The 22,720-nt window shown below is 46.7% G+C and overlaps 1 protein-coding gene across 2 annotated transcripts in view; it reads right to left on the reverse strand.

Moving 5' to 3' along the window:
- Positions 1–22,720, reverse strand: part of MON2 (MON2 homolog, regulator of endosome-to-Golgi trafficking) — a 1,155,350-nt gene that overhangs the window by 359,254 nt on the left and 773,376 nt on the right. The window lies entirely within an intron of this gene.

Genomic DNA, 22,720 nt, shown 5'->3' on the forward strand with positions numbered 1-22,720 from the left:
CTTTGTTCCCATGACCAAAATATGCACAATTACCCTTTGGATGATCAAGGAGATATTTTTTAAAAAATGCAACGTCTGCTCATCTTGCTCCAAAAAAGGAAGACATATAACTTCCTATTTTAGTATGATCAAACTAACAGTTTATGAGCATTGCACGACTATCCTTAAAAATGTAATACCCATTAATGCTACAGAAACTCTTACAACCTTCACTTACAAACTGGGACAGAAGTCATAATTACAAGCTCTGAAAAGGCACAAATTATATAGTGCTACCAGATGTCCTCTCTATGGCTCTGCGATGAAGCATGGGTCTCTGGTAACTCTTGGTACAAGACGTTATGTGTTTTGGTAGAGTGCAACCTAAAGGTGGCCTAAAGAGTATTTAACATAGGGGTTAAAAATTATCTTACTGCTCCTGAAGGCTATTAAAGTGAAAAAGGCTAAAGTTGAATCCTGCCGGAAGACCATCTCTCCAGAAACATCGAAATCGTTGCAGAGAAATCCCATACACAACATTTCTCTAAACCACTTGAAAGCTTGTATACTTACATAAAATAAAAAATAAATACTATAGACAAGTTCACTCTGTACATATTGGCCAATAAGCTTGGTTATGTTAGGCATATTTGTAGCGCGCCCGTTTACCAGTGGTATCTTGATGCGAGGATGCAGCCTAACAAGGCAATGCCGATGGAGTTTACAAAAGAATGGTCTTGAGAAGGCGAGGAAAATGAAAGTGTCACTAATATGTCTCAAGCCAGCAGGAAGAGAGATCCACAGTTTACCAGCCACCACAGAGATGGCCCTTTCGACAACCCTGCTCCGACGATATTTGGAAACCGTGACCACGCAGTGGTTCCCAAATCGGAGAGTCCTAATAGGGACATAAGGTATGAACTTATCTTGGAGAAAGACAGCCCCAATCTTATAATAGGCCCGATGGCCAATACAAAGAGATTTAAAAGATAATCTCTTCTCTACAGGAAGCCAGTGAAGTGCTCAACATTGGCCTGATGTGAGAGCCATACAGAGTGGCCGTAGCTATTCGTGCAGCCAGGTTCTGAAGTAACTGAAGGCGATGAATGATAACTTTAGGTTGGGCTAGATGCAAGGCATTGCAGTGGTCTAGCCGATTATTTACAAGAGAAGAGACAACTATAGGGGGAAGGTGGGTGGGTGGGTGGGCGGGTGGGTGGGTGGGTGGGTGGGTGGGTGGTTGGTTAAAAACGGTCAAATTATACAGAGCACTTTGCATACAAAGAGATCAGATTTGCACACTGCAATTAACTTGCGGAAACATGGAAGATAGGAGGATAAGTACACACCCAGATTTTTAACAACCGTCACTGAAATAGGGGGGAACACCAAGTGAGGAAGACCAGAAAGAATAAGACCAAAACTCAAAGTCCAAGGTAGGAGAAGAAGCACCCACCACCAGGACCTCTGTCTTATCCCAATTAAGTTTCAGCCAATTGCTGCTCATCCAATCTCTCATGGCAGCGAGGCAGCCACACAGACGAGCCGACACCTCAGTCCGGTCGAGATCTAACCGCAATAGGATCTGTGTGTAATCTGCGTATGAGTAGTACCTGAAGCCATGAGAGTGGATGAGCTCAACAAGGGGCCGATCACAGATGTTGAACAACATGGGGGAAGAGACAGAGAAGACAGAAAAGGAGGCAGGGACGATGATTAGCCCACTGCTCATCAAAAAGGAGGTAAATCAGTCAAGCACATTACCGGATAGGCCGGCGGAAGCAAGGCGGTCAAGGAAAATAGAATGGTCCAGGTGTCAAAGGCGGCTGCCCTATCTAACAATATCAGGGCCCGACACCGCCTCCATCGACCAGCCTTGCTGGATGGTCCACTACCAAAACTAACACGCTCTCTGTGCCCCTGCCAGGCCTAAAACCTGACTGGAAGGGACCCAGCAGAGAAGACGACACAAGAAAGGAGGAAAGAATAGGAGACACCAAAGCTTCAAAAAGTTTCATAAAAACGGATGTAAAAAAATAGGGCAAAACAAGGTAGATCATGCTATGCCTGGGCAATCAGTATTGGGAAAGATCTACTATTCCCTCTCGCACGTTTAAAACGAGGGATGGCAAGCTGTAGTTCATATCAAATATGCATAACTGCAAACGGAACAAGCAGATCAATTGCAAAAAGTCATTCAAGTATGCGTAAGTACACAGTCTGGGTGCCGTCTTGCTAGCCGCAATGTGAACTTGAAAGAGTGCAATTCACTATCAGAGAATGTAGAATCTGATGCAAATCGAAACACGAATCACGAAATGTAAGTTATGTATATGACTTTTTGCAATTGATCTGCTTGTTCCGTTTGCAGTTATGCATATTTGAATGACCATGTAATTAATTTGCCTGTCCCGTTTGCAATACGCAAAGTACTTACTTTAAATCTAATTATGCTTGACAGAGTTAGCACAATGTCATTAATTTGATCGATATGCGCTGGGGCTAATAGTTTTCCGTGCATCCTGACCGCCTTTACAAATGGCGGCCGCTACCTCTAAGCTGGAGGCATCACATTACGGCGGACGTTTTCGAACGTTCAGCCATATGCAGATCTCCGTGGCAACGCTGGATGCGTTGCCATGGACAACGTTTTTGTGAGAGTTGACAAAATGGCGTGCATGGGCCATTTTACCATTCTTGCCGACGCGTGCGATTTTCCTGTCGTAGAATCTAGGTAAGTTAGAATTAGTTTAGGTCCTTCTAATGCTTTGTTAGCGAATGCACCACGTAGTAAAGGAAATACCCAGTCACTCGATTCCGCGATCCGCTTTAAGGAATTTTGGTTTTGTGTTGGTGGCTAACTTTGTATCAACACGCGCTAGCGTTCAGTACTTATTGTACGGCTCTCTTAGAACTTATTTTGTATCAAGTTGCTGTCGTAAACCCTAACATATCCATATCTATGAATTCAGTGAGATGTATCGTTAATCCGAGATAGCAGATCATGCTACTTGCAAGTTATTTTTTAACGCAACAGAGGTTCATTCGGTGTAATGTCTCTTTGCTAAATGACAAGTGCTTTGTCATAGTGATGTTTGAAATTTCGTTTACCTGATTTCAGATTGAGTTTTGGGGATCTAACCCCGTTACTACTATACTGACATACAGTCTTTTTGGATTGGTTCATCGCAATTCGGGTAAGCGCTTTCTTGGCGTTTTTCCTTGCACGTATTTCGTTGTCTAATTGTTCTCATTGGCGCGATTACGAAATACTTAGTAATCACTAAAATTTCTATTCTTCTCTCATTCTTGTTTTGTCATCTCTCCAATGTGTCATTTCATTTTATTTCGTGGGTTGTTTTTTGTTACAATGTTTTCACTACTTTCTGATATGCTTTTTTATACCCTTGCATCCTCCCCTCAACCAACCCTTGTTTTTCGGTCTATCCATTAATCTTGTGATTTGACAATGTTTTTTGTGGCATGATGCTTTAACATTTGTGTACATTTCTGATTATACCTATACTGTTGTCACACATTTTTTGACACAATTTTTGTTATTGTTACTTGATGTTAAATCAGCCCAGATTTGAAAAAGGCTCAGAGCGAGCCGAAACATGTTGTCGCTTATGGGCTTCACTTCACCATTTAATGTGTGACAATACAACACAATTAAATGATCTTCTAACTGGTGGCGCCGAGTCCTGGAATTTCTTCGATTCTGCATTCCTTGTGGTGACGGTTAGGCTTTACTACCGTCTGTTTCCAGAGACCTGCAACACCCATGTACTCTCAGAGACAATAATCCACCATTATCATCTTCGCGACTTTTTAATTTTGGGATTATAAGGTGTCGCCCTACAGAGCAACTTACCCCAAAGCCAGAGTTTCTACTTATGATTTGAGAATGTCCTTTGACTTTGTAATGTGTTTTATGGGCTATGGGGTCTTTTACTCCATAGGGCTTCATGTGTTTTGGTATGTGTGTTACACAGCACCCTCATTGCAGTAACACAGGGGTGTCTTAGTGACCCCCAAACATAGACTCCATACCCTGGGACTGACTACTGTCACCCAGGGCATGTGAAGTTACCATTGGCTCTACCTATTCTCAAATTGTGAACAGAACCAGTACGAACCATCATATTGTGGAAGTACTGGTAGAGGTAATTAGATTGCCCCTGGGTCTGTTTTCCAAGGGGGCACTGTCCAATCCCCCCCTTGTCGAGTTTCTGGCTGGTGGCAGTGGTTACCAATCAAAATATTCCACCAGAATATTTCCTATGGGATTTTCCCATTCATTTTAAACGCACCACTTTTTTGGTGCAATGTTAAAGATACCGCCGGGTTATTTAATATTTATTCCCCGCTTGGGTCTTTTTACCAGGATTCTGTTTTAAAATGGCGTTTGTGTTTGCCTCTGTAACTCCAACCCAAGTCGAGCCCTTTGTTCCACTTTTGGCGGGCTTCTGCACAGGAGCCTCAAAAAGTGGTGCCACTCTGTCTGGGTCTACAGGATGTGTGGGAGGGGGGGATTAGGCACCCTGGACGGAGTTGCCTCGGCAACCCAAGTCGCACTCTTGTGTGATTGGCCCAGTGGTGAGCCCCCTGGCTCACCACTTAGCATGTTTGAGTGACAGCTAGGACTGATGAATGGGGGTTTTCTGCATAAAAGCATGGCTTTGGGGACTGGAACTTTAGAAGTCGCCACAGGACCTAAAGAGTCCGAAGAGGAAGAAGCTGAGCCGACCTGCAACGATGACACCACCGGTGGAGCCCTGCTGAACCAAACTCACCACTTCCCAACGACAGAGAAGATCTTCCTCCAGGAGTCTCTTCTTCCTTTGAGCTGGTGGGGTTAACCAGTTCGCCTTTTTTCGCCTTCCTGGATCGTCTCATGGTCGAATCGCGCATGCCAAGCACCCCGGCGGCCGGATAGCCACGCTTAACCACTACCGCAAATAAAAGGGTAGTACCTTTTAACCGGGAAACTCTGCAGCTGGTTTCTTCCCTGGCAGTGCAACAACCTCCAGATCTTCTCTTCCCCTGGACGAAGCACCGACTTGCACCCGCTGCCAGGAACAACTGCCCCTGCTGGAGCTTTCTCACCATTTCAGGTACTGTGTCCTGCCTGGTCTGCCTTGCAACAGACTGTTCAAGGTGTCCCGTAAATCCTTGACTCTCTATCCTGGGGTGACCTCGGACCTGTTAACTAACTTTTCTGAACTGATCTAACTCCTTTTTGAACTATCTGCAAAGACTTTTAAAGTGTACTTCAACTGTGTGATCCTGGGCACATTCTGCCTTGATCTCTCCAAGAGTGGGCCTGGCCTATGAACATTTTGCTCTATAGTAGACTCTGCCTTTCTCGACTTGCTGTGGTTCTTTAAAAGTGTTGGTATTGTGTGTTTTCCTATTTCTGCCTTTTCACTCCCTGTTTAAATAATTATTGGAGTGCCATCTTGGTTAAGCGCTCACCTCTGTGTTGATAATAAGTGGTGTTCTTTTCCTAAGACTTGTCGAATAATTAATCAGGGAGGTGTAGATATTTCTAGTGACTGTTTGAACTTGCTTGACATATTAGTAGCAGTGTATTTTTACAATTGTGTTTTTAAATAAATAATTATATATTTTTTCTGGTCAGTGTTTGCTTGTGCTACTGTATTTTTGTACATAATGTGTATACTCTATATACTGCCTAACTCTTCTTGAGAGAAGTCTGACTGCTCAGCCACAACTACCAGGTAAATCTGGGTGGTACAGACTGCTACCAATTGGGTTTACTGCTAACACCTGTAGTCTTAAACTTTTTGCAGTGGTCCCTAAGGGAACTGCACAGGTTTCTGCCTAACACTAATCTGTTTAGCCTGTCAAATTTTCACGTGATATTTCCGAGTTAGATTGGTATAAATAAGTTTAACACTAGTATTATAAGATACACGCCAGTTCCATTGAGTTTGCTGAAGTTCTGATCTTGCTAGTCTAAGTTCTTCTGAGAACCAGGGCTGTGGGGGGTGCTGACGTGCTTGGGAAAACTTAAGCAGTGCCATCTTATCAGCCGCCACCAATAAAGCATGCGATAAGACCCCAAAATCAATAGGTACATCAGCGGGACAATTAGATTTAACAACAGACCTCAAGAGGGCTGGGTCAACCAATCTCCAATGCCTCTAAAGAAGCATGGTTGGGTGCAAGGTGCCTACTAGGAGCGCCAGCTAATAATAAAAGAGACCAGATAATGGTCAGACCAGGCACCTGCTTAACAGGAAGCACTGCAATATGAGGATCAGAAGAAAGGAGCAGATCCAAAATGCCTCCTTGATGGTGCGTGGGTTCAACAACCAGTTGAGTAAGGCCTAAATCCAAGAAAGTATCAGAAGAACAATATACTCTCTTACCTGGTAACCTTCTTTCGATGGGATAGTCCGTTGACGTATTCCATATCTATGACAGTAATCACCACAGCTGTGCTGCTTCGGAAAATCTTTTGGCGTCTGCGTCCTGTGTCGATAACGTCGATACGCCGTCCTCGATGACGACCTCCGACGGCCGATGTCACCAGATGTTATAAGTAGGACGCACGACGCCCGTAGCCTCAGTTGTAGTTTTTGACTAGAACGTGTGGCACCAATCATCTGCCAGTATGACCACAGAAAGCCTTGCGGAAACGTAAGCTGCAATCGCATTAGAAATTCTGTAGCGGGGAAGGCAGGGAGGGAGCGATATGGAATACGCCGTCGGACCATTCCATCGAAAGAGCGTTACCAGGTAAGAGAGTAACTTGTTCTTCGAGGAGATTGGGTCCTTCGACGTATTCCATATCTATGACAGACACCCAAAGCAGTACCAACGTAAAGAGGTGGGAAAAGAATTTAGCAAAACAAATTTAGAATGTCCAATCAAATTGTGGAGCAAAGGACCGCCTTGCCAAAGGCCAGATCCTGCCCACGGATGGAATTGATGGAGTAGTGATGTACAAAAGTATGGACCGAAGCCCAGGTGGCTGTGTCACAGATGCTACGAATAGGAACACCCTTCTGTAGGGCAGTAGAGGCAGCCATACCCCTGGTAGAATGGGCCCGCAAGCCGAACGGTGGGTCCTTACCCGCCAAGTGGTAACACTCAGAGATAGCCAAAATAATCCAGCGAGACAAAGTCTGCTTAGTCACAGCTTGTCCCAAACGCTTACAAGCATAACCAATAAAGAGTTGATCGTCCACGCTGACCCAGGACATGCGTGAAATATAAAAGCTTAAAGCTCTCCTAGGATCGAGCCTATGGAGCCTCTCCTCTTCCTTACCAGGATGTGGAGGAGGATGAAATGCCGGAAGAACAACCTTCTGGCCTAAATGAAATTCTGACACCACCTTCGGAAGAAAGGACGGACGAACTCTAAGGACAATCCTGTCCTTATGAAATACAGTGAAGGGTGGCTTAACTGAAGTGCCTGTAACTCAATCACTCTGCGAGCGGAAGTGACCGCAACCAAAAATACAGTTTTAAGAGTTAACAGTCTCAATGGGCAAGAATGTAAAGGCTCAAACGGAGCACCCATCAGAAACTTGAGGACAAGGTTAAAATCACAACAGGGCACCTGGAAAGGTGACGGAGGGAACACATTAGTGAGCCCTTTTAGAAACTGAGAAATTAAAGGAATCTTAAAATAAGAACACTCTTCAGACGAGCGCTTAAATATGGACAACGCCGCCTGGTAACCTTTGATGGTACCCACTTGCAGGCCCCTGTGGGCCAAAGAAAGCAAAAAAGACAGAACCATAGGAACATCACATGAAAAAGGATCCACATTCTTAACCCTGAACCAGTCGCAGAACTTTCTCCAACGGCAACGGTACAGGGACTTCATTGCGGGCCTTCTGGCCGAAAGCAACACCTCCATCATGTCTTCAGGGAGGTGCCAATCCTTATACCTCAACCTTTCAGAAACCAAGCATGAAGGCTGAGGGATCTGACCTCTGGATGGAGAACCTGACCCCCCCCTCCCGTGAGAGCAGATCGTCTCGGTAGGGAAGACGACGTGGAGGGCAGATGGACAAGTCCAGAAGGTCAGTGTACAACGTCCTCCGGGCCCACGCCGGAGCAATGAGGATCATCCGGGAACCGAACCTTTGCAACCTCCGCAGCACTTGCGGGATGACGGGGACTGGAGGAAACGCGTACAGCAGTGGGAATGACCACTCCACCATGCACGTGTCTCCTAAGGCTCCTTTTGGAGGAAATTCCTGCGAGCAGAACCTTTCGCACTTCCGGTTGACACTGGAGACGAAGAGATCCACTTGAGGGGTCCCCCAAAGGGCGAAGATCTCCAAAAGAATCTCCTGAGCCAACTCCCACTCGTGAGAGATCGTGCTCTGCCTGCTCAGAGCGTCCGCCGTCTCGTTTTCGTCTCCGGCCAGATGAACTGCCGAGATCGAAACTTCCTGCTGGATTGCCCAGAACCAGAGCTGCATCGCCTCCCTGCACAGAGGAAGTGACCCTACCCCCCCTTTTTGTTGAGGTAGTGCATGGCCACTGTGTTGTCCGTCAGAATCAGGACATTCTTTCCTTGCACAGTCGGCAGAAAAGCCTTCAGGGCAAGCCTGACGGCCCTCAGCTCCAACAGATTGATATGGAGTCTGGACTACGACAGAGACCAACGACCGCTGACTGTCAACTCGTTGGCATGAGCTCCCCCATCCCATGAGGGATGCGTCCGTCACGATAGTCACCTCCGGCCCGGGTAGCCAAAAAGGAGCCCCCTTCATCAGATTGCCTCCGACGGCCCACCACAGAAGGTACTGGGCGACCAAGGACGGCACCTGAACAGGATCCGACATCCTGCCGGAGGACAGACCACTGGAGCTTGAGTGCCCATTGCAAAGATCTCATCCGCAACCTGGCCTCTGGCACCAGAAGAATGCAGGATGCCATGAGGCCGAGCAATCTCAAGAACTCGAATGCTGGGAGACTCTGGGCAAGCTGAAACTTGTGCACCATCTGCTGAATGTGTTGAGCCCTCACCTGGGGAGGAAAACACTGCCCCAGGGACGTGTCGAGAACTGCTCTGATGTACTGGAGCCTCTGAGTTGGTGTCAAATGGGACTTCTTTAAGTTGAGGGAGAAGCCCAGCTTGTGGAGGGAGTGGCAGGTGATTGATAGATGATCCATGACTTGCTCGGGAGAGCACGCCCTAATCAACCAATCGTCCAGGTAGGGTAGACTTGAATCCCCCCTTTCCTGAGATGCGCTGCCACCACTACCATGACCTTGGTGAAGACCCTCGGGGCAGAGGTCAATCTGAAGGGCATGACCCGAAACTGAAAGTGTGAGTCGTCAACCGCGAACCTCAGGTTCTTCTTGTGCTTGGGATGGATCGGCACATGAAAATAAGCGTCCTTGCGGTCGAGACACACCAACCATTCCTGACAATGAAGGACCTGGAGGACTTGAGAGAGAGTAACCATCTTGAACTTGTCCTTCCTGAGGAGTTTGTTCAAACCGTGCAAGTCCATGATGGGTCTCAAACCAACGTCTTTCTTCGAAATCAAAAAAAAAGGGGAATACAATCCCTTGTTCCTCTCCGCTAAAGGCACCAGCTCTATGGCGCCTTTCTCCAGCAGGGATTGAATTTCCTGCGCAAGGAGCGGATCTGGACTCTTCAAAGAGAGATTCCTTGGTGGGTTGCCATGAGGCCTCTGCCAGAAAGGAAGACAGTAGCCGTGGGCTATGATCTCCAGAACCCACACATTTGAAGTAATGGCACGCCATTCTACAAGATGCTGCGCCAGCCTTCCCCCAACCGGTGAAGCATGGGCCTCATGACTGAGCGGAAGCGGCTGCGGCGTTGCCTGAGGGTAAAGAGGCAACTGCCCGAGCGGCCTTGGCACATCGAGTACCTCGTTTTCCACCTCTGGCACTCTTACGGTGGCCCTTTTGACTTGCAGCTCCTCTCGCTTTACTAAAGGAGGAGTAGTAACGAAAGGAACCCCCTCCTCCATTGCTGTCCCCTAGGACGAAAAGGCGGAGGTTGGCGGACAGCAGTGCCCAACGACTTTGCTGCAGCTTTGGAGGTCTGCAACCTCTCAAGGCTCTCGTCAGCCTTGCTGCCAAAAAGATGTTCACCATCAAAGGGCATGTTAAGGAGCCTGGCTTGCACATCAGGAGCTAACCCTGACTTCCTCAACCACGCAAACCGGCGTATCATGGTGCTCGCCGCCATGGACCGGCTGACACAGTCTGCCATGTCCTGAACGGACTCACACATGGCATCCTTGCCATCCTGAATAATAGCAAGAAAACCATCCCATTCGTCCCCTTCGGGAATATGTTCAGCCGCTAAGGCAATACATTTCCACAGAGTGTGCGAGAAACGAGACAAGGCATATACGGAGTTGGCTGCCTGAAGCGCCATACCCCCTGAAGAAAACACTTTCTTCACCCAGCCATCAAAATGCTTGTCGTCCCCATCAGGAGGGATGGTAGGATACGACGCCTGCTTAGCTGGGGCAGTAGCCGCCTGCACCACCAAACTCTCCGGCGTGGGGTGCGTGGTCAAGTAGCAGGGGTCACTACTGGCTGGGCAGTATTTTCGCGGCATAGACTTGCCCACTGCCGGGAGACTCTCCGGAGCAGTCCAAGACGCTGCCACCCTTCTTTGCAGAGCCATATGGAATGGCAGTACCAGGTCAGTGGGTGGACCTTGATCGAGGATATCCGTAAGGTCATCCTGCACAAAATCAACTGGGGGCGCCGACCACCCCAAGTAGTCGGTGACCCTCGACATAAGGTGCCGGTACGGTGACTCAGTATGGGTGCCAGGCTCAGGCCTACAGAACTCCACCTCCGGAGAGGTGTCCAGACCACTGGCATCATGCAGTGACTGACGCAAGTCTTCAATCTGGCTATGACCAGAAAGAATCTCATCTGGTACCGTGTCCGGAACCAACCCATCTTCAGAACCCTCTTCCACCTCGGAAATATAATCCATAGGCTGGAAAGTGGGCATTGAATAGGGGAGAAAGACATGTGTTGGCTTGACCAGAGCCTTTCTAGGGGGTTCCCCCGTGCCACGGGGTACCTCCGACACCACAGCCTCGAAAGGCGTCAAGCAAAATGGTGTCGACGTCGAGCGCGGCGCCGACAACATCGACGGCTTCGACACAGGCCTCGAGGGTGGAGCCCCGAGCGTGTCCTTCGACATCCTGGGCGCCGATGGCATCGACGACTTCCTCGGAGGCGGAGCCTCGAGAGAGTCCGTCGACAACCTCGGCGCCACTGGCGTCGACGTCTTCTTCGAAGACTTCACAGACGCACACGGGCTCGAGCACGTCGAGGACCGGGACCTGGAACGGGCATGACTGGAACTATTCACCTTGTCCAAGCAGGACCTCTCCCGCGAATCGTACCGACCACCGGAGCCCGAAGGCGTACGAGCGGTGTCTCCAGTACGGTCACGACCGACCCCTCTCGGAGGCGCGGACGGACCGGAGCCCTGCGATTCAAGAATCACCAACATTTTCTTCCCGACGGAAGCCCACTCCTCTGGAGAGGAACGCTTGGTGGGATAAGAAACCCGCCGACGGGCAGAGTCCTCGGAAGAGGACGGGGAAGGCGACTGATGACAGCGCTTCCGGGAGTGCCTCGAAGAGGCAGAGGAGTGGCGGGACCCACTCCGGGACCGAGACCCCCTAGACTTACGACTACGATGCAGAGAGTCGCCCCTCGAATCGTCCGTCGAAAGCCCAGTGGACCTCGCCTTCCGGGGCTTGGACACCTTACCGACCGACAGCTTCTTCTTACGTTCCCGCAATGCCTTGGACGTAAGTGACTGGCAGTCGACACAATCATCTGTGTCTTGGGCCTCCCCGAGGCACCAGAGGCAGGTGTCGTGCTTATCCGTCACTGACATCTTGGACCCGCAGTTCCCACACTTCTTGAAGCCCGGACGCGGGGTGGAAGAAGAGGAAGACATCCGATAATACTTTACATAAAACGAACAGGTTCGAAAAGAAAGAACAGCAACTCCAAAGAGTCGTGGCGCGCAAGATCTCTGAAGCGAACATGTTCACGGAAAAAATGGAACTGAGGCTACGGGTGTCGTGCGTCCTACTTATAACATCTGGTGACGTCGGCCGTCGGAGGAGGTTCTTGAGGACGGCGTATCGACGTCATCGACGCAGGACGCAGAAAGATTTTCCGAAGCAGCACAGCTGTGGTGATTACTGTCATAGATATGGAATACATCGGAGGACCCAATCCCCTTGAAAAGGATGGTAACAAAGGGGCAAGTGGAGGGTTGAACCTGATATTTAGATCACCAGTGACTGTAAAATTACTGTATTTGAACTGGAGCAAAGCAACAAGTTCCAAAAAAGGGTGCAAAAACTCAGTATGGGAGCCCGGGGTATGATCAATAATAAGAAAATGGATAGAGTAGGAAGCCAAGGCCAATGTCAAGATCTGAGCTCCACGAAGTTAGGTATACCTCCGTTCCCAAGCACCAGTCAGAGAGATAAGAATAACTCGCTGACCGATTATTGAGACCACAGGTGGTAGGGACAGGAACACCGGATCCTGGGTGGCTGCAAGAAAAGGATAGGGTTAGGCAAGAAAATGCAACAAGTACAGATGATGTAGCACTAGAAAGGCTAAGGACACCTACCCGACACCTAGACCGATGTTAGCTTTACACCTAGCTGTCCCTCCCTGGGAATGGAAGAGGTGGAATAATTACCAGGGCCCACCTGTGGGTTCTTTTCTTGGTTTGCAAGACTTGAGTACGAGGTAGACTCAGAACAGTTAACGGAAGAGGTCCTGTAGTTCATTAAAGTCAAGAAAGGTCCCTAGTTCACCAAATCCAAGGGGCAAGCAAAGCAGTCCAAAATTCCAAGTCCAGAGTTCAAAGCCGTGTAGAAAAACAAGCCAAGTTATCCCGATCCAAAAGGGGTAATCCAAAGCAGTCCAAGGTCCAAAAACAGATTCCAAAGTTCAAAATCATACAAGGAAGCAGGTCAAGAGCAGTAACAGGCAACGCGCAGTGAAAACAGCTGAGAAGCGTTTGACTAAGCGTGGGCGTTGCTTTTATGGTGTACTTCCTGGTCATGTGATTTGCCTAGACTCGCCCCCGATTGGCTCTGACTCGCATCACGTGACCTGCATGTAAGCGTAGTTTCTAAATACTACGCGTGTGGTCATGTGATCGGCCTTGATGCATGAAGGTCCAACGGGACCACAAGCACCATGGTTGCCCCCTTCCGTGTCGGTGCCACGGACGCTGTGATGGTGGAGCCGTGCCGTCAAAGGCAACAGTGGACCGCGGCCACCACGGCCCGGCGCGGTTACCCCCGAAGGCAGGTGGCAGGCCTGCCAATGGTGGGCTGGGCCATCCGCGCACCGCCGCCGCAAAGTAGGTTGTGGGCGGGATCGGGACGGATTTCATATCCATTAAGAGTGGATATGAAAATGACTGCTATACCCCCCCTTCTGTGGTGCACCGCATTCCTGTCCTGATGGATAATCTTATAACCGTCCGGGAGGAGATGAGAAAATAGGGGGGCAGAGGTCTCCTCTAGCCAGTTTTCAGAGAGGCATAGAAAATCAGGTTAATTAATACCCAATAGTTTGTGAATCTGTTGGGCACGAGCTACCGCCAATCTAGTATCGCGTAAGCAGACTCCAGTAGAAGGAGCGGCCCGGGGGCTACTTACCGGATCACTGGCCATGAAGCCAGGTGGGAATAGAGTAGAGGACGGAGCTAGTAACAGCAACTTTGCACGTATGTAACATACTATGCTGCCACCCTGCCTGCCCGTGGACCAGACGGGAACAGAAAGGCTTAACTTTGGCACGACAGGCACTTACCCGCTGCGCACGACCACTGCGCTGTCTAGAAGCCAAAATGGGTTCAAACCTTATACAATGGGGCAACAGAGGTGAGAAGGGGATGGAGGAGAGAAAGAAATTCATACAATATTGTAGCGTGGTTAAATTCAAGTTTCCATGCGCAATAACTCTTCCTGGGTACAATGAGGCCACCCATGCCCAACACTGTCCCAATTTGCCATAACCTCAGCCGTGGGGGTGAAACATTGTAATTCTATTGACCAAATTGTATTTCAGCCCCTGGTATTCCGAATGCTCAAATCAAGAAGCATATTATTAATTCCCCTCAAAACTGTGGTGGTGGGTGCCCTTAATAGTCAAGTCCCCTTAAGTAAATACAACAATTGAACAAGTGATAACCTTGTCTGTAACCAAATGGCCCACACACGTGAACCTATACCCCACATTAATCACCACTGTGACCATCCTTTAATTTGGGATCATATTCACCAATAACCTCTCTCCTGTCCAAAGTGTAAGTCGCTGTTTCAATAATGCCTTCAGTTAATTCTCTCCCTGTAGCCTATGGAAGCATTTAAGTACCATTAGCTGAAAGTCATAAATCCATATACATTTACTTGGGCTCTGGTGGGCCATTACATCTTCTTGTCACAAATACCTGGATATCGGACTTCATCTAGTTTCCACATACAAAACTTGGCTGGTTGAATCCGAGGGTAGAATCTCCTATTTTCATTTAATGTTCATTTCCACTATATATGGGAAAAGTAGCATAATGTTGTTCAAAATAGCATCTATATTATATGCAATACTACCAGGGGTATTATAGTTGGCAGATAGTTAGAAAATACTTACATAATCTATGAAGATGTATTCATAGAACCCTTTTTGTGTTTCACAGCAAGGAAGTACAATGAGAGGAAGGATGGAAGAAAAGATAACTGCAATAGAGGGGCAGTTAGAGGTACGAACGATAGTAAGAACAGGAGTAAGAAAAGAAGATAAAAGGGTGGAGGTGGAAATGCGGAGTGATAGATTGGAGGGACAGTGAATCGTACAAAAATGTTGTGTGAGAATTGCGAGGGCCGAAAATGGCGACTTTTTTTTTTAAACCACCTTACACCACATATATATGTGGGGGGTATGGGATATTATAGTAGTATGGGGGGGTGCGGGGGGGCTCCCCCCGCATATCTATGTGGTGCAAAGAGGGTTTAATAAAAAAAAAGTCAGCATTTTTGGCCGTCGCAATTATGTGTGGTCTCAGTGATCAAATAGATCCGACCAGTATAGTGAAGGGTCAGGTACTGGGCAGAGGAAGGCACCACCCCAAACCCCCCCAAGACTAATATGTGGGCTAGGTTAGGGAAAGCCTAGAAAAAGTTAGTCAGCTGACATGTTGGGGGAACCACCACTAGAGTAAGGGAGAAAAAGTAAGACAGGCTGGGGCGTGGCCGAGCACCATGATCTCCTTAACACCGGATCTGAACGAAGGCCTTGGGGTGGTTGGTTCATCCCCAGAACCCCCCCAAAAGTCAAAGAAAGAAGTCTGCACAAGATCCGGTGCCGGGGAAAGGAGCAGAAGGTTCTCCCTCAGGGTGATCAGCAAAGTCAAGCCTGTAGGCTTGCGAAGGGGCCCGACTCAAAGATGGCGGCCGCTTCGGGTGAGTAGTGGCAGAGTGGTTAAAGAGATATACTGTGCCAACGATGTTAAGAGGGGAAACTAGCTGTTTCTCTAGTCTGCACCAGGAGGGGATATAGCCAGTTTCATGTGAGGCTTACCAGCAGCAGGCGTGTTCAAGTAGGAAATAATGATACAATTTAAAATTTTGAACTGTAACACCACCTTTTTCATAAGGGTACTTGAGTTTGTAAAGTGTAATTCTTTTACTTTTACCCTTAACCCCTACGAAGTTGAGCAAAATTGAGTTAATGGACTTAAAAATAAATGTCATTGTGAGAGGTGCAGGAAGCATTTGTAGAAAATATAGTACAATAGGCGATAACATCATTTTGATAGTGTCAAGGCATCCCCACCAGGATAGATAATCCAAAAGATATCCATATATATTTTGATAGTGCTACTAACAGAGGGGGCAAACCATAAGCCTAAATATTTCAAGGAGTGATTGCAACATTTAAAGCCAACGACATCTAATTCATGCTTGAGGCAGAACGGGTTGAGAGGTAATCTCTGATTTGTCTCCATTAAGTTTGTACCCGGATACAGATGAAGGCATGTAATCTGGCCAGCAAATGGGGGGAGGTGTTGTTTAGGGTTTTTCCTAAGAATAAGAATATCATCCGCATAAGCGCCTATCTTGGATTCGCGAATGCTGCATGCAATCTCAGGGATATGTGTATCAGATCTGATAAGTTCTAAAAGTGGTTCGAGGGGTAACATGTACAGAACGGGGGACAAGGGGCATCCCTGTCTGGCTCCTCTTCGTAGAGAAAAAAAGGATGAGGACTGTCCATTAATACATATAGAGGATTTAGGATCATAATACAAAAGTTTGACTAACGTTATAAAGCCCTCACTGCAACCATGCCAACACAGGGCCTGGAACATATAGTCCCAAGTGACCCGGTCACAGGCTTTTTGACATCTAAGGCAATAGCAGCATAGCCCGGTTTATAATTTTTGTCTTGTGAGATAATGTGCAAGGAATCAAGTAGGAGTCTCGCATTGGCTGATATGTTCCTGTCTTTGAAATATCCCACTTGGTCAGATTTGATTAATTTGGGAAGGTAAGATTCAATTCAATTGTGTGGAAGCGAGGCCAAGTGTAGAGAAACCGGAGAGGGATGCAGAGCAAGCTCAGCGGGAAGCAAGGTGAAAAGCAGGTCGGAGCGAGAAAGCTCTGCAGAGGAAAGCTGGTGCTTCCCTCTGAAGCAGAGAAGCATCTAGAGAGGCCGGGTGGGAACCGAAGGAGCACTGCTGAATGAACCTCAGCAGATAAGGGGCCTGCGGAGTCACAGAGGCAGTGAGGTTAATCGGCCATACCGGCGGGCAAGAGAGAAGCTGTCCATGCAGCCGCAGGAGAACCGGCAGGACAGATCACACTTCCCAGGGACAGGACCAGTGCTGCAGCTCCACACCATACGTCAGGCACACCAAGCAAGACCGGTGAGTCTGCCCAGGAGTGCTGGGAGCCCCGGGACGTACTCACATGGATTTCAGGGGGGATATGGCCATTTATGACAAGCGGATGAAAGAAAGACTGTAATTAAGTGAATTCCTGTTCTTAAGTCACTTTGGGGAACATTCTTAAAAAGTGCAACAAAGTAGTAATGAACTGTGATAAAACCAGAAGAACCATTGATAACAGTGAAATTAATTGGTTAATGATTTGACATGAAAAGTAATACTAATAAACCAAGCCAAACGGGCCAGCATAAGTGAGTGATTGGGATGAACATTTTCAAGAGGCAAACAAGCATTGCCAAGAATCAAACAGATATTGTTGTGCATTACTGAAAGAAAAGAATAATTTTGAAAAGAGAAGTCGTACGCAACAGAATCCTGGCAAAAGGGCTTCAGAGGTTTTGATCAGAAGAAACCTAAAACAGTGAATACGCTTCCAAGCAGGAATGTGCACTGGGAAGGCTATGTTGATTTTTGCAAGTGAAAGCTACTAAAAAAGTGAATGGTGATAAAGCTTCAAGGGCACTTGAAAGGAGAATATGTCAAGCCTTATTGTGAAGCTGAAACCGTGGCACAATACCTATGAAGCAGACACCAAGGGGTGTCGGTTGCGTAACCTGTAATGGGTGGACCGTGTGGTCCAACAGCTGCACCTAGGCCAAAAATACCCAACTAAGGAAAAGCCATTTCATGATTGAAAATAGGAAAACCTGTATGAATTGAAATTGAGGAACTGAACTTCATAAATTGGTGAAATGTAACCAAATACAAAGAGCTGGGAAGTGTTCCCAGGAACTGTGTTATTTTGGAACTTTGAATATCCTAAGGAAGTGTGTTATTTTAGAACATTGACAGACATGAAAGCTGGGTAAGGGATCCCCCTCTTTTGTGAAGTGAACTGTTCAAACCTTGAGGAAGGGAAATCCCTTTTCCCTTCAAGAGCTGGAAGACGCTCTGAACTTTTACCTTAAAACCTCTTATTTGATGCGGACATCCCTACACGGTTTTCGATGTATTCAATTAGATTTGAGGGCAAGTATAGGTTTTGGAGACAGACAGACATTTGCTTTGGACTTCCTAACACAGACTGTTTTATCTAGGTAGGGAAATGCCACCTTAGCGTTAGGCAAGCTAGGCCTTTTTCCAACCCTCCTTTTTTAGTTAATACAAGTTTGTATCCCAAATCATATTCAGTTGTCTGTGTCTACTTCATGATGCTTTCACAAGGGGTAGTTGGAGGTATGAGGGATAGTAAGAATAGATGAAAAGAAGTAGGATCAAACGGTCGAGGGGGGATAGGCTGAGTGAGAGATAGGAAGGATAGTGACGTGGCGGGAAGAGAATATCTGAAGAGACGAGTATAGTGAAGGGTCAGGAACAAGCTGGTGTAAGAGAAGTGAACGTGGCACCGGGCGGAAGCAGGCACCATCCCCAACTCCCTTAGACTACTAAGTGGGCTGGATCACGGAAAGCCTAGACAATCACCAACGGGCTAGTCAGCCGACGTCTTAGGATAAACACCAATAGAGTAAGGCAGAAAAAGTCAGACCATTGTTATATTTCACTATTACTAACATCCTAAACCCAAAGCCATTTTGACTACAGGTCACCTTAATAAACACCCTTGGAACTGGTCAGGGGGGATTTGTGGTTTTTGAGTGGCGTCCCCGTCACACTGGCGAAATGCAGAGTTCCGGGCTGATCTCCAGTTTGGGTTATCTGCTTCTGGATGTCACACCCTGTAAACCGTACCTAGGAAGCAAACACTGAATACTTCCATCTGGGTCAAGATACTCACCCACCGAAGATCCTGTGGCACAGATTAATCACATTTTCAAATTGGTTTTCACTGGGGCTTTTCCTTCGGTGCTGCATCTTCACTTGGGCCTTCTGTACCCCAAACCAACCTCAGGAACTCTTAATTGGGGTTACCTCTGATCCTTCCTGGGATTGATTGCTGACAAATATGCACTAGTGGTTTAGAACTAGGACTTGCCCACCTTTTCATCATACATGTGGGCTGCCAATTGAATTTGTTAGTTGATTGAGCTTTCTACTCAACTGCAATTCTTCAAAACTGACTTTGGCAAGTATGTATCTAGCACCTGGACATTTTATCTACATCCAGTTTGGGTCTGATGAGTTTTAGGCCAAAGACTAGAATTGTAGTACTTACCTTGATTATGGTAATGCTTTATATGTTGGTCTACCGAACTACCAATTACTCAGGCTTCAAAAGATTCAAAACATGGCAGTGCGCATCATTTTCCAGCTACCTGAAGCCACATCCATCACACCATTCCGGTGAGAACTTCATTGGCTTCCGGACCAGCTTTAAATCCTCTGCTGGGTCTTTAAGTGCAAGTTCAGCTTGGCCCCGCCTTACCCGATTACACTGCTGAAATGGCATCAGCCTGTAAGGTCAATGCACAGTAACCACCTGGTAATTCCTTCGGAATCTTTGCGATTGCTGCGCCGCCCGTAATTGCGCCGCCGAAAAGTTCAATGCCAATTACGGCACAGCGTAGTGATCAGATAGATCACTTTGCCAGAATCCCCCGGCCCAAATTTCCCTGCCCAAATTTCCCTTCCCGACCCCCCCCCCCCCACAACCCCAACCCACTTACCTTTAGGGCGGCACACTTCAGTGTTTGCCGTCTACACCCTGCTATCCCTGCGGCGTCAGTTCCTCCCACTAATGTGGGTCAGAGCTGACGCCGTAGGCAGCTTTTCTTTTGGATTTTTACTTTGTTGTCCCCCGCTTATCACAATGGTAAGCGAGGGACACCATTGCAACCCCAGACTCCCGGGGGACACCCACGCTCTGCTTGGGCACAGTAATGTGAGTTAGTATTTTGTGCACCCCCCGAAAGTCGCAGTGACTGTGGAGTGCACAAATGAGGGTGATATTTTGGTACAATTCCATTCCTCGCACTTGTCGTTGCTCCAGGGACGACAGATGATTTTCCGTAATTGGCCCCAAATTGTGGAACAAGCTACCCATGAAGCTATGTAAGGTGGACACATTCCTGACAAAAAAACTAAAAACTTCACTTCTGCTGATCATTGCATGGTTGTGTAGTTTTCTGAAATGTGCACCCAGATGCAGGGTTTCCTGTCCGATTCCCAATGAATTAGCAAGTGACAAATACCTGATAGTTTTATGCATTTTTTTAAAGCAATGCTCGCCACTTTTTCAAATGTAAATGAATATTTACTCTGCAACTATGTTTGGTGACACTATTTCTCCCAGATGTGTACTGCATTGATAATTGTTGCTTAAGTGTATCTGGATATTTTGGTGGCCTTTGGCTGTGTTTTAGGATTGCTCTCCCTCCAGAACCTTCATTAACTGTGACGTGTGCATTTGTATTTATATAATACTATGTCCCAGAGGTGTAGAAATCCCAAAGCTTTGTCAGTGTGGCTGGCCGGAAAGGGAGTTAACGTTCAAACCACATGCATAGGTATGCCATTGGTGCGCTTAAGTGATGAAAAGAAAAAGTATGAAATGCCCATGCTGCCGTAACTGCGCTGCCTCTATTAAAGCCAATTAAGCAGAAATGCATCCCTTCTTTAAGACAATTTTAATTTTACACAATACTTCCTGTGTCCTAAAGCAAAGTGAAAAGCATGTTCATGATTCAAGATGCTTTAATAACAATGTAACCTATAAGATGCAGGCAGTTCAACAAAGTGAACAAAAACACAAATTCCCTTTTACATTACTCCGAAAGTATTTTCTTGCTAGAATCATTAACAGAGGAGTGTTATAAAATAAATAAACAGACCAGGGCTCATCCCAGTTGCTTCTTTCAAGGAACATTTTGGATTACTAAAGTAAAGCGTGGATTTGCAAGTTGCTGCTGGCCACAGGCTGTCACCAGTGAGCTCCATGATTTTTAAGTGCTGTGTGCTGTTTAAGTGGTATGCAAGGAAGAATTAAAAAGGCCATATTAACAAGATTTCTGTGCGTAAAAAGGCCTGATGATAACACTTCCCCAAACAAGCAACGTGCTAGAAGGAGGTCCTCAGGGAAACTAATACACATAGTGCTCCATAGCGGCAACACCAGGACTAGTGATATTGGGTCTATGGATTGAAACCTGAATTCATGAACACTATGGCATAATCTCATAAGGGTTAAATTGGTGATCACTCCACAATGGAAAACGGACATTTGCCCCCTCACTGCTAAACAGACAAAAGGTCTTGATGGTTTTGCCCATGAAACGTGAACCATTCAAAAGAGAATGAAAGATAAAATGCTCATTGATAAATGGAAAACCTAAAAATTCAAATATCTCTAACATCAAAATGCAGAACAAGCAAAAGTCACATTTTCAAATGAACAGCAATAGCCAGTGTAACATATAGGAGGAAAGGCAGTAAAGACGAGTATCGTTGGATAGTTGAAGGATAAGAGTGGGTTGAAGAGGAGACAACAGCGACTAACAGGGCAGGGAATTTCTTGTGGATTTCCAGTAAATAACATTAGAAAACCATAATTAAATATCTACCTTAAACTATAACCTGCGTTTAGCACCCATCGATGTTCCCAAACTTTCTTCCACCCGGTTTCAGCAGCACTCTATTTTAAATCATCTCATACCTCAACATGGCTTTCATTGTTTTGACTTGCTCAACAAAACATTGAAGCAGAGCATTCAGTTATTTATTATCTGCCCCAGAATAGAAAAGGTTACTCACTGTGGTGACAACATTACTAGTAGTGCATATGTCCCTGTCCTTCCCTGGATGTTGTGGAAGAGAAGGGAAATGTGACTGGAGCAGAATCTGCATCAGCATTTGACTATATAAAGAAGCAAAGCCCCACCGTGACTATGTGGGTGTGCCAATTGAACATATGCACCCTCGCATACCCTACGGGGACCTACCGCTGGTCTTTTAATCGGCATATATAGTAGAGCTCACTAGTGAATACAAGTACAGAAAACCATATCGGGAAGCAGTGAAACGGTGAGATAAATGAAGGACACCAACTGCTCAAGAGCCAGGGAAGACACCACAAGTTATAGAGATACAGAAAAACATGAGACGATAAAAAAACGAGGTTATGGGGGCAAGCTTGTGGACGACTGCTGGTCAGTGCACAAAGGAGGCAAGGATGCAGATGGTGCAAAGCTTGAGAGGATTCCAGTAACCCAATGACTAAGCAAATGCAAGGAGGAAAAGTGTATGCTGAAAGATTGAGTCACAGTTCCAAAAAAGCAACTTGAGAGAGCATTCCAAACAAGCCAGTGAAAAGTGAATGCACAGAGTAAATCTGAATGCAGGAAATCTGAGTGTTTTACAATCTCTCAAGGTGCTTTAGCAACAGTAAGAGAAAGCTGGAGGATAGTTGTACCCTGGAACTTGGTCGTCAAAGTCCCAACCCAGACACTGAGAAGTGCACTGTTGGAGGGAGTCAATGAGAATGTGTTTCCAAGGAACAGGTCCACGTTGGAACTTTCAAAGATCCCTGGGCCTATGTGGAAAGCACAGTTATAAAGAAATGTTTGCAGGACCGAACTTGGGAATCCAGGTTCCCAAGGCCTCATTGAGAAAGTGCATTCACAAAAAACAAGTGCATCTTTGAATGTAAAGTCAACATTCCCAAAGGCAGACTAAAACACTGAATCTACACAAACTGTTGCATGCTGGAACTTGAGTTTAATACAACCCCCAATGAAAAATAAAATCAATACTGTTGTCAGTAAAGAAAACCAAAATAATGTACTGGACATCCAGAAA

This window comes from Ambystoma mexicanum, chromosome 12 (assembly GCF_040938575.1).
Source record: "Ambystoma mexicanum isolate Mex_15411 chromosome 12, UKY_AmexF1_1, whole genome shotgun sequence".
NCBI lineage: Eukaryota > Metazoa > Chordata > Amphibia > Caudata > Ambystomatidae > Ambystoma > Ambystoma mexicanum.